Consider the following 21,657-nt stretch of genomic DNA (forward strand, 5'->3'; position numbering starts at 1 on the left):
AAGAAAACTATGATTCTCTCCTTTGGAGGAAGCATAATATTGCCAATTCCTTCATTTCAGACCTTCTGATATATAAGAGAAGAGAATAAAATACTATTTTAAGTGACCAAATTCATGGCCATTTATTATGACAATGCTAGCTAGAAACCAATATACCTTCTGTTCTTATTCCGGATATGGTTTCCAGTGAGCTAAATCCCCACATCTCAGTGGGTTTTCTTTCCTAAGAGTCAGTATACTCTTGGGTTATGACTTGTTAGGTGGAACCTCATCTTTTAGGAATGTGGGTACTTGAGAGGAAGGCCATGTTTTGGACATTGCTTTACACCTAATGTCTAGCTCAGAGCTTGAGGCATGTTTGATGCATTAATAGTTAATAGTCAGCCACATAAACAATAATATTAATGCTATTTTTTCCTTGAATAAGTAAATAAATCAGCCAATGCTTCTTTCTAGGCACTATCCAGATGGCATAGAGCTGAAGAACATTATGATTGGTTGCATAACTCTAAATAGTACATAATCCTGACCTTCCCAGTATGTTAAGACTTGCAGCATCCATTGTAGACAAAATGAACACATATACAAAGAGACCTCAAAAAAAATCAACACCACCCTCTGAAGTGCAAATAAATGCAATCTAATCTTATTTCACACGTCTCTTAAGTGATCCTCCTATAAAAACATGTGTCGACATTAAAAAAAAATGTAACACCTCATTATTTATTTAAAGTTGTTGAAAAAGAATGACATGGGTTCTTTACCTAGAACTTTCTACAGCATAATGAACAAAATTGCAACTATAGATCTCTTCTTATAAATAAAAATCAGAAATAGCTGAGCAAATACTTAGTGTTAAAGACTAGAGATGAACTAACAATGACATAAAGAAATAATCATATAATCCACAAGCTGCATGTCTGCTTATATCATGTTCTAACTGTCCTAACTCTTGGTGCTTTCTTATCTTCTCCAGTGTCTTTTTCTTTCAGAAACTGCTCCTTTGTAAAGTATTATTGAGCAATAAATCTCACAAGCTTATCTCTTTAGCAGTGCTAGGAGATTGGCAAGAATAAACCTTACACCTAGATATCCGGATCTAATTAGAAGTGAAGATATATCTAAAGCAAGATCATTTGATTTGTTTTAGGGATTATGGTGGATATTGTGTTACAATTTAAAGCATTTCTTTTTCTTGAGTGAATGCTTATTGCAAAGATGAAGCAATCTAAGCTTCTTTGGCCATCATAGCTGCCACACAGTGACAAATTGCCTAAGGAGGAAATCACAAACAGTAAAACAGAATTGAGAGACACATCTTTCTGATGCTGTTCATTTCAGGTCTCTAGATTCAAAATATCACCCTCCTTAGGTCATGATGCAAACTATGGAAGAATTGATGATGTGAAATTGATGAGAGCAGAGACACCCCCAGACAGGCCTAGATGTTCTCACTAAATTTACATACCTCCTTCCAGTGAACAGAGTTGTTCTTTACCACTGACTGTCCACTAAGAACTGCATATGTCAAAGCCCCAACCAGATCTATATGGGGACCTGAGATTTGTTTCTGTGAATGGAATAGAGTTGAGCGTGACGTATGAAGTGAGACACTTTAAATTTGGAGCAGTTGAGAAGATTCCATAGTCTCTGGTCTTATTTTTCTTTTTTAAATCAACACATAAAAATTATACATATTTATGAGGTACCATGTAATGTTTGGTATGTACTTACAGGGTGTAATGTTTAAATCAGGATAGACATGTCTTCTGTTCAAATATTTACCATTAATTGTGAGAAAAAAAAATCCTAGCTCCTTCCTTCCAGTTCTTAAAAACGTGCAATGTAATTACCTAGCCATTCTACCATACCAATATCACACCAGCATTTAGTTCTCCCTCTAGCTTCTAACTATAATTTAGCATCTATAAATCAAGCTCTTCTATCCCCAAATCCTTCCTCTTCTCCCGCGTCTCTGGCAACTCCCATTCTGCCCCAACTTCTTTTTTTTTTTAATTTTTTTATTGTAATTAGTAAAAGGGTTACATGATATTTGCCAGATAGAAGGTGCATTAATTCACATACATTGATACTCTTTCACATGTCTTGGTACCCATTTCCCTCCACCCCCCACCCCCCCCCACCCGTCTTGGTTTTCCCCCCTTCCCTATCAAATTTCAAATATCCAAATACAAATAAATTCAATATATCAGATAACAAAGTGAGATACTATACCAATATGAGATAACCAAGGGACAGCAAAGGAGATGAGAGACAACATAGTACATTAAGGACAACAATCATTCATTATATGGCTTTTGTTTCAATATCCTGGAGGTCCTTTCAATTAGCTTCACATTATATGTCCTTATGTATCAAGATTTTGCTCTATTGCAGATCTCTGCTAGTAGAGCCCAAGGTTTCTACTGATTATGACGAATGAGGGAAACCATTGAGCCTAAGTTCCTTTGAGTCTGGCTTACTTCACTTAATATGATTTTTTCTAAGTCTTTCCATTTCCTAACAAATGGTCTGCCCCAACTTCTAAGAGAGATCAATTTCTTTAGATTTAGTAGTATCATGTTTTCTTTTATTGGCTGAATTGAGAGGATTCCCAACAGTTTTAAATGTGTTTTTATGAAGACCACTAGACAAAAGACTGGATTTCTGAAATCAGTATTAAATGCAAGGGAATCCAATATTGCACTAGTCAGAAAGAGGCCCTTTAAAAACCTCAGTGTTGAAGTGCTTCTGCCATTATTGAATTCAAAGAATGGCACTAGTTGAAATGGCTAATCCATGTAACGATTGGCTGACCAATAAGCATCAACTGTCTTTTTCAGGCCACCATGCTACTGCTTCCTGACAAAGCTCCTCATCTTGGGTACTGGCTATCTCCGAGGCCTGCTTTCATCAGACAGGCATTCAAGCTTTCACCATCCCAAACACCATTGGCTCATTGAAATATATCCACTGACAAGACTATGACACTCTGAGACATGTGAAGGATGAGAGTCCTAAACAATAGATGTGTTTTGGTGTGAGGGTCCTTTGAAAAATTTAGTTACATTATATTACTCAGAAAGGTATATCTAGGTGGTCTTTTTTATTCCATTGTTTTTTCCTTTCAAATTTGTACAAGTGTAAAATTTAAGCTAAAATGAGACTTGGAAGTTGTGACAGTTTCCATGAAGGATCAGAGAATATTAGAACTTCTGAGTGTGAGCTAAAGGGTTATAAAAAGGGACTGGAGGTGTGGCTCTGTTTGTAGAGCACTAGCCAGTCAGCAAATGCATCAGGAACTGAGTTTGAGTCCTGTTCTCAGACCTAAAAAGAAAAGAAAAGAAGAGTCATAAAAAGTGAATTGAATGGGGGGACATTCTCCAAAAGGAAATCTCTTTACCTGACAGGCAATTGCAGTCCCCTGTGCAACACCTTTATAATAATTTAATTAAAAAAAACTGAATTAAAGAAAAGGTGAATTGATCTTTGCTTATCTCAAGAAAAGAAGCATTTTATTATTTGTGTTTGAATACTTACAGTTTAAAGAAGCACTTAAATATTTTCAAAAAGAGGAAAATATGGAGACACTGCTGCTGCACGATCGCGACCGGGAGCTCATCAAGTCTACAATTAAAAATGGCCTCTAACAAAACTACATTGCAAAAAATGGGAAAGAAACAAAACGGAAAGAGTAAAAAAGTTGAAGAAGCAGAGCCTGAGGAATTTGTTGTGGAAAAAGTACTGGACCTGCGTGCAGTAAATGGGAAGGTAGAATATTTCCTGAAGTGGAAGGGATTTACAGATGCTGATGATACTTGGGAACCTGAAGAAAATTTAGATTGTCCAGAATTAATTGAAGCATTTCTTCATTCTCAAAAAGCTGATAAAGAAAAGGATGGTACAAAAAGAAAATCTTTATCAGACAGTGAATCTGATGACGGCCAATCAAAGAAAAAAAGAGATACTGCTGAAAAACCAAGGGGCTTTGCTAGAGGTCTAGATCATGAAGGAATAATTGGTGCCACAGACAGCAGTGAAGAATTGATGTTTCTCACGAAATGGAAAGATTCAGATGAAGCTGACTTGGTGCTGGCAAAAGAGGCAAATATGAAGTGTCCTCAGATTGTAATTGCTTTTTATGAAGAGAGATTAACTTGGCATTCTTGTCCAGAAGATGAAGCTCAATAATTGTTTGCATTGTTTTTTATATATATTTATACATATATATATATAAAATCTGAGTCTTGGTTTTTGAATTAATGGTGTGAAACAACTACATTCTAATGAAAATCAAGTTTGGTATGTTGGTTTTGAAAGTAGTATTGGGAGTTGTTGAGTTTGGTTTTTTTTCCCTCAATAGCACTGGTTACTTTGAGCAAATATAATTAAGGCTTTCTGTAGTTGCTTCCTTTAATACCATGGTATATTTCCTCTGTATTCAGGAACAGATTTTTTTTTAATAAGGCAACTTTTTCTGGCCATTACTTAATCAGAACAACTTGTCTTTAACTGCTATGTTGAAGGACCATCCTGAATTTTTTTTGTGTGTTTGTGTGTGTGTAAACAAAATACTTACATGGGTAGTTTTTTGTTTCAGAGATTTTGCTTGTTTAGAGGTGTTGGGCATCAGACCCAAAGCCTTGCATATGTAGGCAAATGTTGTATCACTGTGTTACATCCCTGGCCCTTGTTTTATTTTGTTGTTGTTTAAGACAAGGTCACTAGGCAGCTCAGGCTGGCCTTGAACTTAGTAGGTAGCCAGACTAGCCTCAACTTTAGGTCCTCCAGCCTCTGCCATAGATAGCAAATGCAATACGTTTGCAAAATGTCTTGAAAGGAAAAGTGTCTTATCAACAGCTTCCCTCACCCAGATGACACAACTAAGATAAATTTTGATTTCCTTTCATTACAAGTTTGTGTAATGAGCATTCATTTACAGACTATTAGAATCTGTATACTAAAAACTCATAGATCATGAGCTATTTAAGACTTTGCTCATGGAAATGTGAAATCAACTGGTTAGAGATTTTGACTATTTAGGACCTGCTGGCCTAAATGAGTGGACAAAATTTTATAATTGTTGACCTGCATGCTTTTTCTTAACCCTAACTCATTCCTGACATGTAGGCTCAATTTTTTTCAGTATTGGGTTACTGGTTCCACAAAAGCCAGAAAAACAACTTTGTAGTAATCAGAATGTTACCCAACTGTATATTGTTTACTTCATTGTAAATAATGGTGAACAGTGGTCAATACATAGTTTTATATTCCTTTAAAAAAAAGAGGAAAATAAAAAGGCTAGTTAGATGCCAGTGACTTATACCTATAATCCTAGCTACTGAGGAGGCTGAAATCTAAGAATTTCACTCCTAAGCCAGCCAGGGAAGCAAAGTCCATGAAACTCTTATCTAAATAAATAAATATCTGATAATGTATCTTGTAAACTATCTAAATGGCTTTATCTAAATAAAACTATCAAAAAGACACGAAGGGAGCTGTGGATCAAGTGGTAGAGTGGTAGTCTTGAGAAAAAGGCCAGGGAGAGTGCCCAGGACCTGAGTTCAAGCCCCAGAACTAGTACCACCCCGCCCCCCCCCCCCCCCGGTAAAAAAAAATAAAAAACCTAAATTCAGATGCTCCTATAGACTCCTCCTGACCTGTTAGTGAGTAGATCCATGGGGTATTTTTTTCAATTTTGTGACATAGGAAATTACTCATCCTTTAAAGACAGAACTTCTGTCTTTTATTTAAAAGAAATTGTTCATCTAATCACCTATTCTAGAGTCATTGTCAGAGATTATGTGTGCTGTATGTTTGAGAAATAGTCTCTCTTTACTGAGCCAGGTGTGCTTGATGATAAGGTAAAAACAGGCAGAGCTTTCAAGCATCACTGCTTCTTTCTCTAGGCTCCTTGACCAAATGACCATCTGTTTTCACTTGTCTTTGTAGATCATCCCTGACCTAGCTGGGATTAGTGTTGAAATGAGCGAAGGGAGGAGGGGAGGCTGGTTTGGGGAACAATATGTTAAAGAGAAGGAAGTTAGTGAAGAAGGAAAAGAGAGAGACAACTGAAAAGGAAATAGAAAGGTGGAGATTAAAAGAGAGGTTTTAGCCATTCTATTGAACTAGGATGATCGAATAGTAATAGTATGCACACGCAAGAAAACATCACATCACATATCCCTTCCCCCCCCCATATACACACAGGTGAAATTTTAGGTGTGCTTGCATGAAAACCATGGCAAAGTATATTTGGATCATCCACACATTAATCCATCCACCATTCACTCATCCATCCACCTTTTCATCCACCTATAAATATAATAATGATTTATCAAGTTGCCTGTTATGTATATTAATCAGGGTCCATACATCTTCTAAGAGAAGGGCAACATTTCTTTCTATCAATATTTTCCAAGAATTTTATAATTTTCATGGTAACACTAGCAGAATGTTTTGCAGAGGAGAAAATCGAACTACTCAGAGGTCAAATGACTTGCCTAAAACCATGGAACAAACTACTTGCTTTATAGTGATTATAAGACAGAGAATTAAAACTTCAAATGTGTTGCCTGTGGCTAGCTAGTAATTTTTACAAAGCAATTTTCTTCTAAGAGATCCAGGGCCAGGCTTATACCCAAGTGGAAAGTTCCCAGGGCCTGCCTCTCTCTGGAATCATTCTCCATAGTGTGAAGCAAAACACATTTCATGCTAATTATTCATTTGATCGTTTCTTTCAAACCTATTATCAGATGATGTCCTTGGTACATTTTGCCTTTTAAAATAGCTTCTTCCAAATCAGTGCAAACACAATGATACTGTAACAACCCTGTTTGCTTAATAAGCTGGTTATAAAGACAATCTTCTTGTGTCCTACACTGAAAGTCCTCATAAAATCAGAGTCAAAAGCACCATACCAGAAAAAAATGGACCTACTAGAATGCATACTAATATGAGAACAAAGACAACCATAAATCAAACCGTGGTCATGTCAAGTGCAATAGTAAGAGGGACTAATTTGAATGTTAAAACCATGGAAAACACCCAGTTCTAATTACATTATCTACAGTGCTAAGCCAATGAAGAATCAGGCAGTAAGAATCAGGCAAAAATGATAAAAATTAACAATTCATCTCTATGTTTTAAAAAACAACTCAGAACTTTTTTGAAAAAAATCATTTATTTCTGTATTTCTTCTCATGCTCTTTTTAATTTGGTTTCCAGGAACCCCCTTCCAAGTAGATAATTCCACAAGTAGATAATTCCACAATGGTCTTTCTTCTCATCTCATTAAAACTGGGTTGTGGACAAAGATTTAGACATAATGTCAAAGCTGGGAATGAGAACTAAGGCTGGTGTTTCATAAATCATGTTAATGTAATCATGCCAATTCAGAAACAGATAGCGGAATGAGTTTGGACTTTGGAAAGAAAATATTTTTATTCATTCACAAATTTATTGCATTCTGTCTTAGTATGTTGTCTCAGTAGACTCTAAAACATTAAACTTGACTGTTACAAACTTGAAGAGAAAACGAAATTTTCCCATAGTTTGTCAAAGGAGTTATAAGGTTTAGCATTAGAGAAGTGGGGGGGAAAAAGCACGGGGTCAGGGGAGATGAGGTCAGGTTCTTAAAAGTTTTAAAATAGATTTGTATGGGACCAGACACACTGAGGGAAATCTGGGAATTCACAATGTCAATATTCTTGGAATTATTTCTTGGGATGCTTTCACTTCAAATGTGGGACCTGTGGTCTCCTATGGGGCATAATCCCCTATGTACAGATGTTCTGGGAGCTGAGCCATAATGAAGAATGGAGGATCCCAACATTCAACAGCTGGATGAATGTTGACAATCTATTTTCCACACATCTTAATACCCTTGACTGAATTTGGCCTTTCCCCTCACGGAGACCCCTATTTACCCTTAATTCTGAGAATTCACCTCTAGGTGAATTCAACCAAAGTAAGAAAATACCAAGATTGAGCTGTACCAAGTTGAACTTGTGTGGGGAATTTGTGAGTCTAAACGTTTCTTACACTGGCTGTCACATCACCGATACTTCCATGGCTATTGCTTCCATTGTATTACTTCCATGGCTGTTCTCAATCCATGTATCTCAATGCTGCCAGTTTCTAAGCTTTAGCAGAATTCTCCAGTCCAAGTTGTATTCTTTTCTGTCTTTCCCATCAGCATATAGCCCAGAGTTTAAACTCCTGCTACATTGTTTTTAATTCATCCTTTAACTGTCTAGCCACAATCTTATTGCCAATCCTTTGTCTCTTGATCTTTGTTCTGTGGATATATGCCTTTTTATTTAATTGCCATTTTTAGACAGGTCTCGGGAGAGTGAGCGGCTATTAACACTATCAGCAACAATCCTCTCTGATGTCTAGAAGTAATATTATCAGGAAGAACACAAGATGAACATTGTTCTGCACAGTTGTGTAGATTGTACAGAGTAGTACTCTACAGGAAACCATTCCTCACATAAGTGTTGCATTTTGTTGTATTTTGAAAAATTTGCTTTATTTTTTATATGATACAATTTCTGAGATGTGACCGTAAAGTCTTGATTAATAAGAATTAGTACAACAATTCCTCAACAGAAGGAAGTTAACTTTCTTTGAAAAGGGACAGGTTGTTTTTTCTCCCCCTAAATTTGTGTAAGGAGCTTGCGATTTAGGCAGCTTGGAACAACAGATGAATCGAGACTTTTAATTTCAAAGAAGGTTCTGTGTCACGTGGTTGAAGTTGGACCAGACTGACTTCTAAAAGGAATAGAGCAAAGTTCCATAAGGCTAAGGAGTTTTAACAGCAAGTCTGGTGTAGTCAGATCAAAGCTTTCAGAACGTACATTTTGAGGAAAATCATTGAAATTTTCTTGTCAATGTGGTAAAGGAGGACAATACTCCAGTTGGTAATAGTTTCAGGAAAAAAATTCCCTTTGGGGATAAAGATCAACATTACATTTTCTGATTTGAGCTCTTTTGGCTAAAAAGCTGTGACATAATTCCTTATGTCCCCATTCCAATAATCATAAAGACCAAAGAGAATGAATAAGCTAAAGCTGACAGTCAAAATACTACCAGCATGTTGGAAGATATTCCATCAAGATGAGGCATATGGAGGCAGTGGGTAGTCAAGTTAAGTTTGTTGAACATCACGTGCTTTTCCAGATGAAATGGAATTGAAGTAGTGACTATCATCAGAGAGGAGGGAGATGTTTGGTAGCTTTCCCAATCCTGTCCTCTAGTTCAGAAATACAAGGTCTATTCCAAGAGAGAAAAAAATAGTGTAGTTACTGTGCTATTGTGTAGCTGCTTCTTTTTGATTTGCAGCACTATTTCTCTATGCTTTCCCATCATTATTTATTCGGAGTTTGAATCCTGAAGAAAACAAGGCAGGGGATGTGTTTGTAAGCAAATGAGAAGAGAAGAAAGGAGAGTTGATAAGTGACGTTTGGTGGGAGTTTAAAATCCCAACAAGTAAAGGGCTAGATATAAAAGCAAAAATGAAGGATTGATTTATCAGGTTGAAGGATACTTGGTGAAAGAAAACTTCTAGAAAAATGCTCTAGTAGGCATAGGCCATGGGGAATGAGGTGCAGAATTACCTATCTCAATTTTCCCTTTAATTTTAAACACAAAAAAACATTTTTCTAACCATATCAAAATAAACAGCAGACAAGCCAAGGGCAAGTCACAAATTTCTGGCAAACATTAAGCTGTGATCAATCTCTTTTTGTTTCAAGATAAAATACACCACAAAGAGGATAGATAAAAATGCAAGAGAGAAATAAAATAAAGGTTTAGATACTCTCTCAAAGGATCTCAAAGTGAATTACTGGATCAAGTTGGTATCATGATTTCAAGTTTCATATACACTGTGACAATAACACAGCAGAACAAAGAGCACAGCATTGGAGAAAAAAATTAAAGACAGTTGTTACTACATACCTATGGATAAGAAATAGGGAATAAATTAAAGAAAGCCCAAGGCGGAAGCCACTAGTCTCCCAGGCCCTAGCATGTCTATTTCTTCAGGATATTAGAAGCACAAAGAATTCCATTTGTCTGATGATTAGCTGGCAAAAATCTTCTCCAACTTTGTAGGCTGTCTGACATTTTTGTAGCTTGTTTATTGTGTCCTTTGCCATTTAGAAACTTTTAGTTTGGCGCTATATCATTTATCAAATTTTTCTTTGATTTTTGCGCTATTAGATCATTTTAATTTATATTTAAGGGACAAGAAAACAATTCTAATGATGAAACATATCTCAACTATTTTTCTTTTACTCTTTTTGGGTTTTGACATAAAGGTTCACTATGTAGCCTAGACAGATCTGGAACTAGTGATACTCCTGTTTTAACCTCCCAGGTGCTAGAATTATGGGTGTGTGTAAAGATACTTAGTGAAGTTTTTTCATTTGTTGTTTTGTTTCAACTTTTGTTTTGAAGTAAGACATGGATCTTCAAATTGAATGAGATTATCTGACACAGGGTATAATTATTTAAAAGTGATCCACAATTAGACTCATCTTGCAGTTATTTGTAGATTGCAATAGTTATTTGTAGACTACAATATTAACTCGGACAGAAAGCGCGCGCGCACACACACACACACACACACACACACACACACGCACGCACCTGAACAGCTTATTTACTAAAGTTTAGCCTACTGAGTTTCTTCTCCATAACCCAAAAGACAAAGAAAAAAAAAGCAAAGTCTACAAAATTTAACAGATTAAAATATGACACTTTTAATTGAGTGTCAGTGTCATGACTCTAATCTTACCTACTGAAGAGAATCAGATGTAGAGGACTGTAGTTCAAAGCTAACACAGCAGAAAAACAAAATACTAGACTGGAAGCATAGCTCACTTGCTGCAGACTCTCAAGTAAATCTAGTATGTGTGCTAATCCCTGAGTTCAAACTCCAAAACCACCAAAACAAATAAACAAGCAAAGACATTTTAGCATTTAATACCCAGCGAAGTGGTTGCACAAATGAAGGCAAGAAAAAATATAGTTGGATGACATAATTGAATCCCTAAGAGATAAATATATCATGATTAAACCAGGCCAATCATAATAACCCTTGTGTCACTCTCTTAGCCACTCTTGGCTCTAGGGATGACCAGGAATTCAGTTTGGTTTATCATACCTGAGTTAAAGTAACTAAGAAACATTCCGGGAAACATTTTGGAAGGGGACAGCTGTGGCTGGCTTGGGTATTTTTCCAAATCTCAGCCTTAAATGTGGCTGTAGGTTGTACTAGTTGTTTTTTGTTTTACCATTATTCAAAGGTTTGGAAGTGAAAGACAACGTTATTAAGTGCAAAGAAAGAATTGGAAACCAAAAAAGAAGTTAAATTCCCAAAGACATCTCCAGATAGCCAAACCAATAGCTACTCTAGATTTCTCACTACATAAGAACCACAAATCTCTACTTGTTTAAGCCTTGCTGTTATTACTCATCCATTAGAAAGAATGATATGTTTCACGTTCTATGATGCATAGTTCCCATTCTCTCTGGAAGCTGGGTTTAGCTTATAAAGTTCTAATATGTTGGATGGTATGCAAGTTTACATAGACTTATTAACTGAAATTTGGTATATTGAAGGGAAAACTCAAATAGTGCCATTCCTTAGAAAGGCATAGTCAAAGCCCAACAAATAAGTACCAAGAAATGGGTCCTTGGAAGTGGGCGGCCATGAAGAACACTGTCAAAATTCAATGTATAGGTTATACAATTAAGAAAAGTGAGGGGGGAAAAAACGAAAAGCAAGGGAAAGGGTAGGTTGGGGAGGTGAGTGAGAAGGTTGAAGGGTTGACACTGATCAATATACATTTTACTCATACACTGCTTTGTTAAATGGAGACTCTCATTTGTACAACTATTTAGTGATAATAGAAAATAAATACATAGGGGCCCGGAGTTTGGCCTAGTGGTAGAGTGCTTGCCTAGCATGCACAAAGACCTGGGTTCGATTCCTCGGTACCACATACATAGAAAAACAGCTGGAAGTGGTGCTGAGGCTCCAGTGGTAGAGCTCTAGCCTTGAGAAAGTCCAAGGACAGTGCTCAGGCCCTGAGCTCAAGCCCAGGACTGGCAAAAAAAAAAAAAAGAAAGAAAGAAAATAAATACATAAAAGTACTGGAATGGAAAGATCTGCAGGAACAAAATCAAACAAAACCAAACAAAATCTTGCAGTGCTGGATGACCATTGTCTGAATTTTCTACAACTACAGACTCTTAGATCATAACCTTCCCGAAGACTTGATTTTAGTGACAAGTCCTCTGAAATCTGCTTACTTTCCATTTACAACCCCTAGGTAAAAGCTCTGGTTTAGCTTAGGTTCTTTTCCTTTCCTTTCTTTCCTTTCCTTTGGTTTGCATTGCTGAGGACTGAACTTGGGGCTCTATGCATGCTTGATAAGTATTTTACCATTGAGTCATACCTCCAGCCCTGAGAAGTCCTGGTTTAAACTATTATTCCTAGTATATTCTAATATTGGCACCAAAATCTTTGATAAACATCAATAATATAAAAAAATGTCAAAATTTTGGAGATAGCAATAAGTGCTGAATTGGTTGTTTTGGGTTGGAGACTGTTATCAAGGTGCTATGCTATTTCTTATTATCCTTTGACACAAAAGAGAGTGAAAAAAATTAAATAAGGATGTTGGATACTCAAACTACTATCAGTGATGTCAACTTAGCAATAATATAATACCTGTATGGAAACTTTCCTTCTTTACAAGAATCCATAAATTACATTTATTGATCATATCATTATGCAGGAATTTGATCACACAATACAGAGAAGCCACATTTTGAGAGGTCAATAGAAAGTCTTTATCAAAAAGACAATGACTGCAGGCAGGCACATGTCCCCCAAACATCAAGCACATGTTCCCAGCTACATCAAAACCAATTCGCCACTCAAAATAGTAACCAGGGGCCAGAAGTTAGGCCCAGTGGTAGAATTCATGTCTAGCATGCATGAAGACCTGTGTTCGATTCCTCAGTACCACATACATAGAAAAAAAGTCAGAAGTGGTTCTGTGGCTCAAGTGGTAGAGCTCTAGCTTTGAGAAAGCCCAAGGACAGTACTCAGGCCTTGAGCTCAAGCCTGGGACTGGCAAAAAAAAAAAAAATAGGAACCAAACTTCAATGGCAACCTTTTTGAAAGGGAAAATATTAAGACACAGAATCCTATACAATGTGATCAAAACAATACTGAGGGGCCAAAATCTTAGCCTCCAATTCTCCCATCATTAAATGAGAAGGAAAGCAAAGCAAAAGCAAAAACAAGCACATAGGAGAACAAGTATGGTACTTGATAATTAGGAAATTTCAATGAGGAATTTTTTTTAAATAACCTTTCTAAAGTGAAGTAAAAACAAATGACACCAGACACGAAACTACTTAAAGGCAATTTCAAAAACTAAATTAAAAAATGTCATTGCTAAATATAAGATTTAATTTTTTGTGATTCAAAAGTATTTTACCTTGTTATCTGATATATTGTATATATGTTTATTTGGTTATTTGAAATGGGATAGGGAAGGGGGGAAAACAAGATGAGGGGCAAGGGTGGGGAGAGCTAAATGGGGACCAAGACATGAGAAAGGGTATCAAAGAATGTGAAGTAATGTGCCTTCTGTGTCGTGAATATAATGTAACCCTTTTATTAATTACAATAAAAAATATATGGGGAAAAATCAGTAGGAGCTGGAAATGTAGCTCAGGTAGTGTACCCACTTGGTATACACAAATCCTTGGGTTTGATCCTCAGAACCAAAGCCTAAAAAATAACAAACAATAGGAATGGAAAAATGAAAAAGCCAATGAATCAGATTTCTGGTAATGCTACTAATAAAAGAAGGACAAAGGTTTCTACTTAGATTTATGTAATATTCCATCACAATGGGTAGTAATGAGTGGTAATGTGTGGTAGGGAGGAAGTGGCTGCAATCACAAACACAAAGGAGATCATAATTTTATAAGAGAATTTATAGTCTGAATAGGGAATATAAATGAATTCCATATTTCAGAAAATGATTTGATATACAAGTACTAGGGTTTGAATATAAGGCATTGTGTTTTTTCTTGGCTTTCTTGCTCATAGCTGAAACTCTGCCACTTTAGCCTCCCATCCAACCTTGGGTTTTTTGTTTGTTTGTTTTTGCTGGTTAATTGAAGATTGTTACTTTGTGCCTGTGCTTTGAACCATGATTCTCCAGGTTTTCAGTGTTCTGAGAGGATCATAGCCATCAACTTCTGGCTCAACATTTTTTGTTTTGTTTTGTTTCTTTTTTTTTATTGTAATTAGTAAAAGGGTTACATGATATTTGCCAGATAGAAGGTGCATTAATTCACATACATTGATACCCTTTCACATGTCTTGGTACCCGTTTCCCTCCCGTGGCTCAACATTTTTTAATGAAAGAATTTGGTTAAATTTTTTTAACTAAATTTTGTTAGCATGTATTAATTGTGCAAGTCAATTTCATTGCAATAATTCTGTAGACATACACAGGATACTGTACATGTTTACATATCTTATCATACTTCTTTATTCTCCTTTCTCTTAAAATTCTTCAAAAAAAACTAATACAGAGGTGAACAAAAACATTTGAAAGGAACTTACTATTAAACCATCTATTTTATTTATTTATTTTTTGCCAGTCCTGGGTTTGAGCTCCGGGCCTGAGCCTTGTCCTTGGACTCTTGAACCTCAGCACCATTTCCAGCTTTTTTCTATGTATGTGGTACCAATGATCGAACCTGGGTCTTCATGCATGCTAGGCAAGCACTCTGTCACTAGGTCAAACTCCCGGCCCTGTATAGCAGCATTTTTTTTTTTTTTAATTCATGGATGTTCTACATAGGGGAATTACCAAATAAATTATAGCATGGTTCTTCAGCGTGCTATCAGGTACCATTAAAAGAAGAATATTTCATGATTATCATGAAAATCTTTGTAAAACTTGGGGAAGTAAAAAGGCAAATGTGAAAGCATAAGGCCCGGCTCTTTGCTGGATTAAACGATTTATGTAAGTTTTTAATAGAGAGTATAAATGTGCTGGTTTTACTGCCTACAATGAGCTCTTTTAAAAGCTATTTGCTTGGAGAACGGCTAGTTCAAGTCCAGCACAGAATCATCTCCTATGAGTTCTTATTCATCTGTGACTGTGTACAAGACAAGCAGAGGATTGTTTTAGCATACTCTGACATTTTGCGCCGGGATGCAACAAGATTGAAATGTGGTTTCTAATGTGGTCAGGAAATGACAACATAGTAATATATGTATACACATATGTGCATGCTCACATATGTGTTGATTTCTTACCTATCACTCATTTACATGTACTTACCTCTGAACTTTTATACAGATGTGTATGCTCACATATGTGTTAATCTCTTATGTATCACTCACTTGCATGTACTTCTGAATATCTTGCTGATACTCAGAAGGGAATAAAAGGCTGATGTATGAAAGTCAGACCTTGTGCCAAGTACTACTCAGGATTATTTTTTAGGAAATTTAATTTGGCTAGTGATCAAAGCTGTCCCTCCCCTCCCCAAAACAAAACAATTGTATGAGGTTATTCAAAAACATAAGCTTGCTTCTCAAAACTTTTTTTTCTTCCTGGATGTGGTCAGTCTTGGGTTCCTCTTTTTCCACTCCTGTTGAGTTCCAGTGGAAGTCCTATCAAGTCTTCGTGGGTCATCTGTAAGATGGTCATCACTGTGAAAAATGCCTGAAAGCAATGATGTCAAAGGAGGAGAGCTTTAGTTCTTTATTTTGGTTCGTAATTTCAGAGACTTCTGGGCTGGCTCCATTTCATAAGGGAATCTTGCTTTTTCCTTTCCTTTCCCTTCCTTTCCTTTCTCTTCCTTTCTTTTCTCTTCCTCTTTCTTCCCTTCCCTATGTTTCCCTCCTCATTCTTTCCCTCCCCTTCCATTTCATCTCCTATCTGCCTCCACTCTTTCCTCCCTCCCTCCCTCCCTCCCTCCCTCCCTCCCTCCCTTCCTTCCTTCCTTCCTTCCTTCCTTCTTTCTTTCCCTCCTTCCTTCTTTTTTATGACTTATTTCTGTAGCTTATTTTTTTTCTTGACATCAGAAACTCATGCAGTATTATGCAGTAAATTAGAATTGTCTCAGGGGTCTATTCATGAGCTTGCATGTAGGTCAGGCTATAGGGTCTATGGATAAATGAGATCTCTTAGTATATAGACTTGAGTGGTGTGACAAGCAGAACTCTAAAGATGCTCAGACAGTTTCTTGGCCACCTAAATAATCTTACAAAACAGCACATTATGATTTAGGTGTAAGTAGATTAAACACATATGGATTCAATTTCCCTTCAAATACACATGACTTGTAAAAATCTAGGGGAAAAGCACTTAGGGCAAAATGTGTTTTTGGTTACGAAAAGAAAAAACCCAAACATTGGAGGAAAAGAACAACAATTGGAACATTTGTCTAGTCCTAAATACCACTGGGTCAGCTTATCCCTCACTTCAGTTTCCAAAGTGTTCCAGGAAAGTAGAGCATTTCTCATCCATCCTTGTCTAAAACGATAAAATGTTCTTAATATGTTTTTTTAAAATATCTTTGGGGAAAAATTATCAAACTTCCTTCTATGATGTTGTGCATGTGTTTAACATACTAGTTTGTTATTTACTTTTCCAATGTAACTCTGGTATCTTTCTTGCAAAGATGAGTCCTCTTTCTTAGTTCCAGCGCTGGGTCTTTGTATTTGTTGATTTTGTGTTGTTGAGGAATATTCTGTATCACTTTTGCTAGAAGGAGAGGCATTTTTTTCTTTTTCACTATAATAACAAATTTCTCTTTAATATGCACAGCTTTGCAAAAACTTGACAGTCTTTGCAAAAAAAAATTGTTTTAACAAAATAACTCAGCTGGGGCTGGGAGTTTGGCCTAGTGGTAGAGTGCTTGCCTAGCATGCACAAAGACCTGGGTTCAATTCCTTGGTACCAGATACACAAAAAATCTGGAAGGGGCACTGTGGCTCAAGTGGTAGAGTGCTAGCCTTGAGCAGAAAGAAGCCTACAGACAGTGCTCAGGCCCTGAGTTCAAGCCCCAGGCAAAAGAAAAAGAAAAGGAAACCATTCCTGAAGGAAAAAAAAACAACAACAACTCAGAGAGGCAATATAAAATTTCTCGAATTCTTTTAAATCCAGTAAGTCTTTGAGCTCCCCCAATTCCCTTGCAGTGACCACTGAGCTCTCCTCACAGAAGAATGCTATGGAAAACCTCGTCCTTTCAGTTTCTGAGATTAGAACCTGTGGCAAGAGAACATAGTGTTCACATCTGCCCAATGGATGGTTCTAGTCACCCATTCAAGACTCAGATTACACAACACATGTGTATGTGCAGGTACATGTGTATGTGCATGTGTGTATCTTAATCATACACACCAAAACAACACATAATAACTGCTAATCATTAGATTAAGGCATTTCTTTTTCCTAGCAAACCCTGTTTTCAGCCTAGTATTATAACCATTGAACTTGACATTACACATCTCCATCTAGTTGTAAAAAACATTCAAGCCTACTTGGGTGCTATTATTTCCCTTGTTTCCTTATCAGCAGAGATTTCCAATGTGGAAGCTTTGGATTCAAAGTAAAAATGAAGAATGTTCCTGTATTGCAAGGGAAATGCCATGAGACTGGGATTTGTGTGGTCACCTCTCCGCATGGATAAATAAAACCAGCTCAGGAGCTGCACATTTGTCACATACATGGTATTATCTTTCCAGAACCATTCATTAAGCAGGTCACAGCATTGCTAAAACCCGGAACACTTACTGAATTGCATTGCAGGTGTTTACAGCATTATTTATCTTTTCCAAAGTTCTGTCATCTAGAGCCCAGAAACAGCTCAATAAAGCTCACATATTTATAAGGCAGATGTTATTTGAGCCCACATCTGTATGCTAACTCATCTATTATTTTCCCTTTGTAAGGACACCCATGTGTCTTGCTGAAGGCAGTCATGAAGGGTGGTATAACATTGGTCTTGGTAGTAGCAAAAATGAACTAGCTAAAGTCAGTGAGATCTTATAATGAGAAGCAACATTTTAAGTTCTTTAAGACATACTCTCCCAGTGCTTCCTATGTGAAGGATGGTTATATTTAGTACATTTCCTCCTTAAAATGTTTTATGTGCATGAACTACTTTGATTACTTCAGTCCTCCCAGTGTCTGAAATATGATCCTTATTGATTAGATAAGAAAATCAGTGAGGTAGATGGAGAATGATGGAAGAGGTGACATAGACCAAGACACACTGTACTCATAAACTGATATGTTGAATTGAAACCCCTTTGTGCAAATAGTTTAGATAATAGAAAAAAGAGTATTTTTTCAAGAAAATGATTTCGTTAACTTTCTCCCATCATCATACAGACAGAGCCAGAATTCAAGCTCAGGGAATGTACTCTACCTGACACCTCTGTGGTGCTCTCTTAGACAGCTCTGAAGAAAGAAAAAGCAGAAAACTAGAGCTAGAGACTGAGTTCTATTGAAATTTCAGAAAGAAGCAATCCTGACAATGATGAAAACCTTCCTCTATATTAAGAGTAGTTCAAATTTACATAATATATGCCATATATTAATATATTTTATAGTTATATATATATTTGTATATAATATATATGGCCAATAGAGAAATGAAAGTTTGCTCAGATTTGCACTGATCTCATTGAGTGGTTTACACTGGATGTAGCAGGACAAGTCTCAAATCAGAGTATGAAGGGGAGGTTAAACTAGGGCCTTGTGACCTATAGGAAACAAACGAAGCGGTCTTCATAGGCAGGGAGAAGGTAAGTCAGGTTGTGGATGGAGCCACGGTGGGCTCAATTTTTGATCTCTGGTGAAGGAAGGGGGAAGCTAGCGTTCCTGGAGTAGGGCAGGTCTAACTGAACTACATTCTCCTGTTACATCCTCTTTCTGAAGGGCTCAAGTAAGGCGACCACCTGGAGAGTAAACCTAGACACACCACCTACACTAAAGGCACAGAAAAAGTCCTTTCACAGAAAAGTGATCCAAGATTCCTATTTAATGTTGCCATTTCCCTATTTAGAATAGAATCCTCAGTCTATAGGGTACTGAAATATCTTAGTGTTTTTAGAATGTTTCTAATTGAATGTCAAACAGAATCTGTGTCCCACTGGAAGTGAATTAAGCCAGGTTCCTGTTTTACCTGCCTTAGGTTATCTAGTTTGGAATATATCCAATGTATCAATTCAGAGAGAGAGAGGGAGGGAGGGAGGGAGGGAGGGAGGGAGAGAGAGAGAGAGAGAGAGAGAGAGAGAGAGAGAGAGAGAGAGAGAGAGAGAGAGAGAGAGAGAGAGAGAGAGAGTCCTTTTGCCCATCTATTGGAGCACAGCTGCCTAAGGAACAAGTACTAAACTAAGTATAAGTGCTAAAAAAAACTTTTGTGATCCAGTCCTTCTGTAATGTTGCTTCCGTGGGGTTTTTGTTTTCTTTTGTTTTTATTCTTTGAAGGGTTGTTTTCACAAAGTCCCAGGCATTCTGACAGCCACTCTCACAGGGACATCTTTCAGAGCTGCCCCCTGGAGGCAGAGAGTGGAGGTGCTACACAAGTCCAATTTAAGAGCCCCTGGTGATTGAAGGACAAGTGGGTCACAGGAGATTTCTGAGGGTGACTGCAGGGATTCAGAGCCCCTAAAGACAATGTGTAAGTCACCCATGTAGAGAACGTGTGGAGAAGTCTCCAGTCCAGTGTGTAGACACAAGCCACCAGTGGTTACTGGGTATTTGAAATATACTTTGTCCCAATTGAGATCCATTCTTTGATCTGAAGTGTTAAAAAAAATACATTATCCTATCTGGAAGACTTAATATGGAAGAACAACAAAGGACTTTTTAAAAAAGTCAATTTTTAAGACATTGATTACATGCTAAAATTGTATTAATTTGGATGTATTGGATGAGAAATGATGCACTATTAAAAATGAATACCACCAATTTCTCTTTATTTGTTGTTTTGTATGTGGTTTGGCTTTTGGGGAGAGGCTCTTATTACATAGTCCAGGCTGGTCCTGCCTCCAGAGTACAGGAAGAACGTACCACCATTTCTGATTTTTTAATTTCCTTTTATAAATGGTTTGACATTTGGTTCTCATTGCGTGTTTACAGGACGGTGCTGTGCTAGGTAAGGATGGAGACGCACTTGTTGTGAAGGGAAGGTAAAAAGGGCTAGGCTTGCTGGGAAGCAGTTTGCCGAAACTTACTTAAAAGATTGGCTAACAATAACAAAGATGGCAAGGAGGACGTTTCAGTCTGGACCAGTGGTAGCCTTCATTTCTCTAGAGAATGGTGACAAGAGTCCTGTCGCTGAGACACAGTCCCATCATTCCTGATTTTCTTTTTCCTCAGACAGAACCTTCATGCTTGATGACTCTGTCGAAAGCTGCACCGATGACAGTCCTGTATATCAGATTCCACCAGTGCCCTGCACAGCAAGAGAGAATGGCAGCTATGCTCCAGACTTCCTGTGTGATTCAGAACCACTGACTGATGGCATAACCGTATACAGCAGAGAGACTTACACACATATGTCAGCCACTTAGCACTCACCAGAGACTGGGAAATGAGCTTTCACTAAATACTGCTGCTCCTGTGACCTGTTTTCTCCAGAAGCAGACACGTCTGGTGTTGCCGTGAATGGCACCTACCACTTTTCCATGTGTGTCAGACAGAGAAGTACATTTGCAGAGCGACACAGTGGAAATCTGCCAGCGTCCTCCTCTTTCAGAAGGCAGAAGTGCACTGCCTTTCAATCATTTTAATGTGATGTGCTGTAGATCCGGGCTGTTCAAACAGAGGCTTTCCAAAAGTTTTGATCAGGGCTAAGGCAAAGACTCAAAACAGGAGTGCGAAGTCAGAGAAAAGAAACGATGGCTTGTAATCTTAATTCCCAGAGCATTGACTCCCTCCACCGTCAGCATGACGGAAGTTTGTGGTAACTGTGTTTAAGACACGATAGCGGTAGAGCTCTAGCCTTGAGCCAAAAAAACCTTAGGGACATCACCCTAAGTTCAAGCCCCAGAACCAATACCAATGAACCCACGCTCCACAAAACACACATCCACACACAGATTCACACACACACAGAGACACACACCAAAACACACACACAAGGGCTTCTATGCAATAAGAAGGCTGAATATGAAGCATTTCAAAATGCTTCTAAGATCAAAGTATTACATAAATATACTTCTCCTTATTTTTAGGTGTAAAGTACTGTATTCAGTAATTCATGGTTTTTATTCTGTTCTAAATCCTACATTAGCCTCTAAGACATAAAGGGCCAGGACCACAGAATCACTGCATTCAAGCTACTGTTAGCATAGGAGAAAAAACAAAACCACTGCAGAACTTCAGGACCTCTGTAATGTCTGCGTGCAGAAGGGATGCAGATCAATTGAACTTTTCTTTCTTGCTTGCTTGCTTGCTTGCTTTTGAATGTTGAAGTTATATTTGTTGCTAGTTATAATCACCCTAGCTGTGGATTCCAATTTTGGAAATTTAACCAACCAAGGGTGAAAAAATATTCTGGAAACAATTGCATTTACACTATGAT

General features: G+C 37.4%; 1 long non-coding RNA gene and 1 pseudogene across 1 annotated transcript; one reads left to right on the forward strand and one right to left on the reverse strand.

Moving 5' to 3' along the window:
- Positions 1-3,621: 3,621 nt before the first annotated feature.
- Positions 3,622-4,191, forward strand: LOC150057101 (chromobox protein homolog 3 pseudogene; annotated as a pseudogene).
- An 11,355-nt stretch (positions 4,192-15,546) lies between these two features.
- On the reverse strand, positions 15,547-20,437 carry LOC150057102 (uncharacterized). Its single transcript, XR_016537040.1, has 2 exons — positions 20,306-20,437; positions 15,547-15,779 (listed from the first exon to the last, which is right to left on the reverse strand). It is a non-coding gene; the product is annotated as an uncharacterized LOC150057102 (long non-coding RNA).
- Positions 20,438-21,657: the final 1,220 nt, after the last annotated feature.

This window comes from Megascapheus bottae, chromosome 11 (genome assembly GCF_031878675.1).
Source record: "Megascapheus bottae isolate mThoBot1 chromosome 11, mThoBot2.hap1, whole genome shotgun sequence".
NCBI lineage: Eukaryota > Metazoa > Chordata > Mammalia > Rodentia > Geomyidae > Megascapheus > Megascapheus bottae.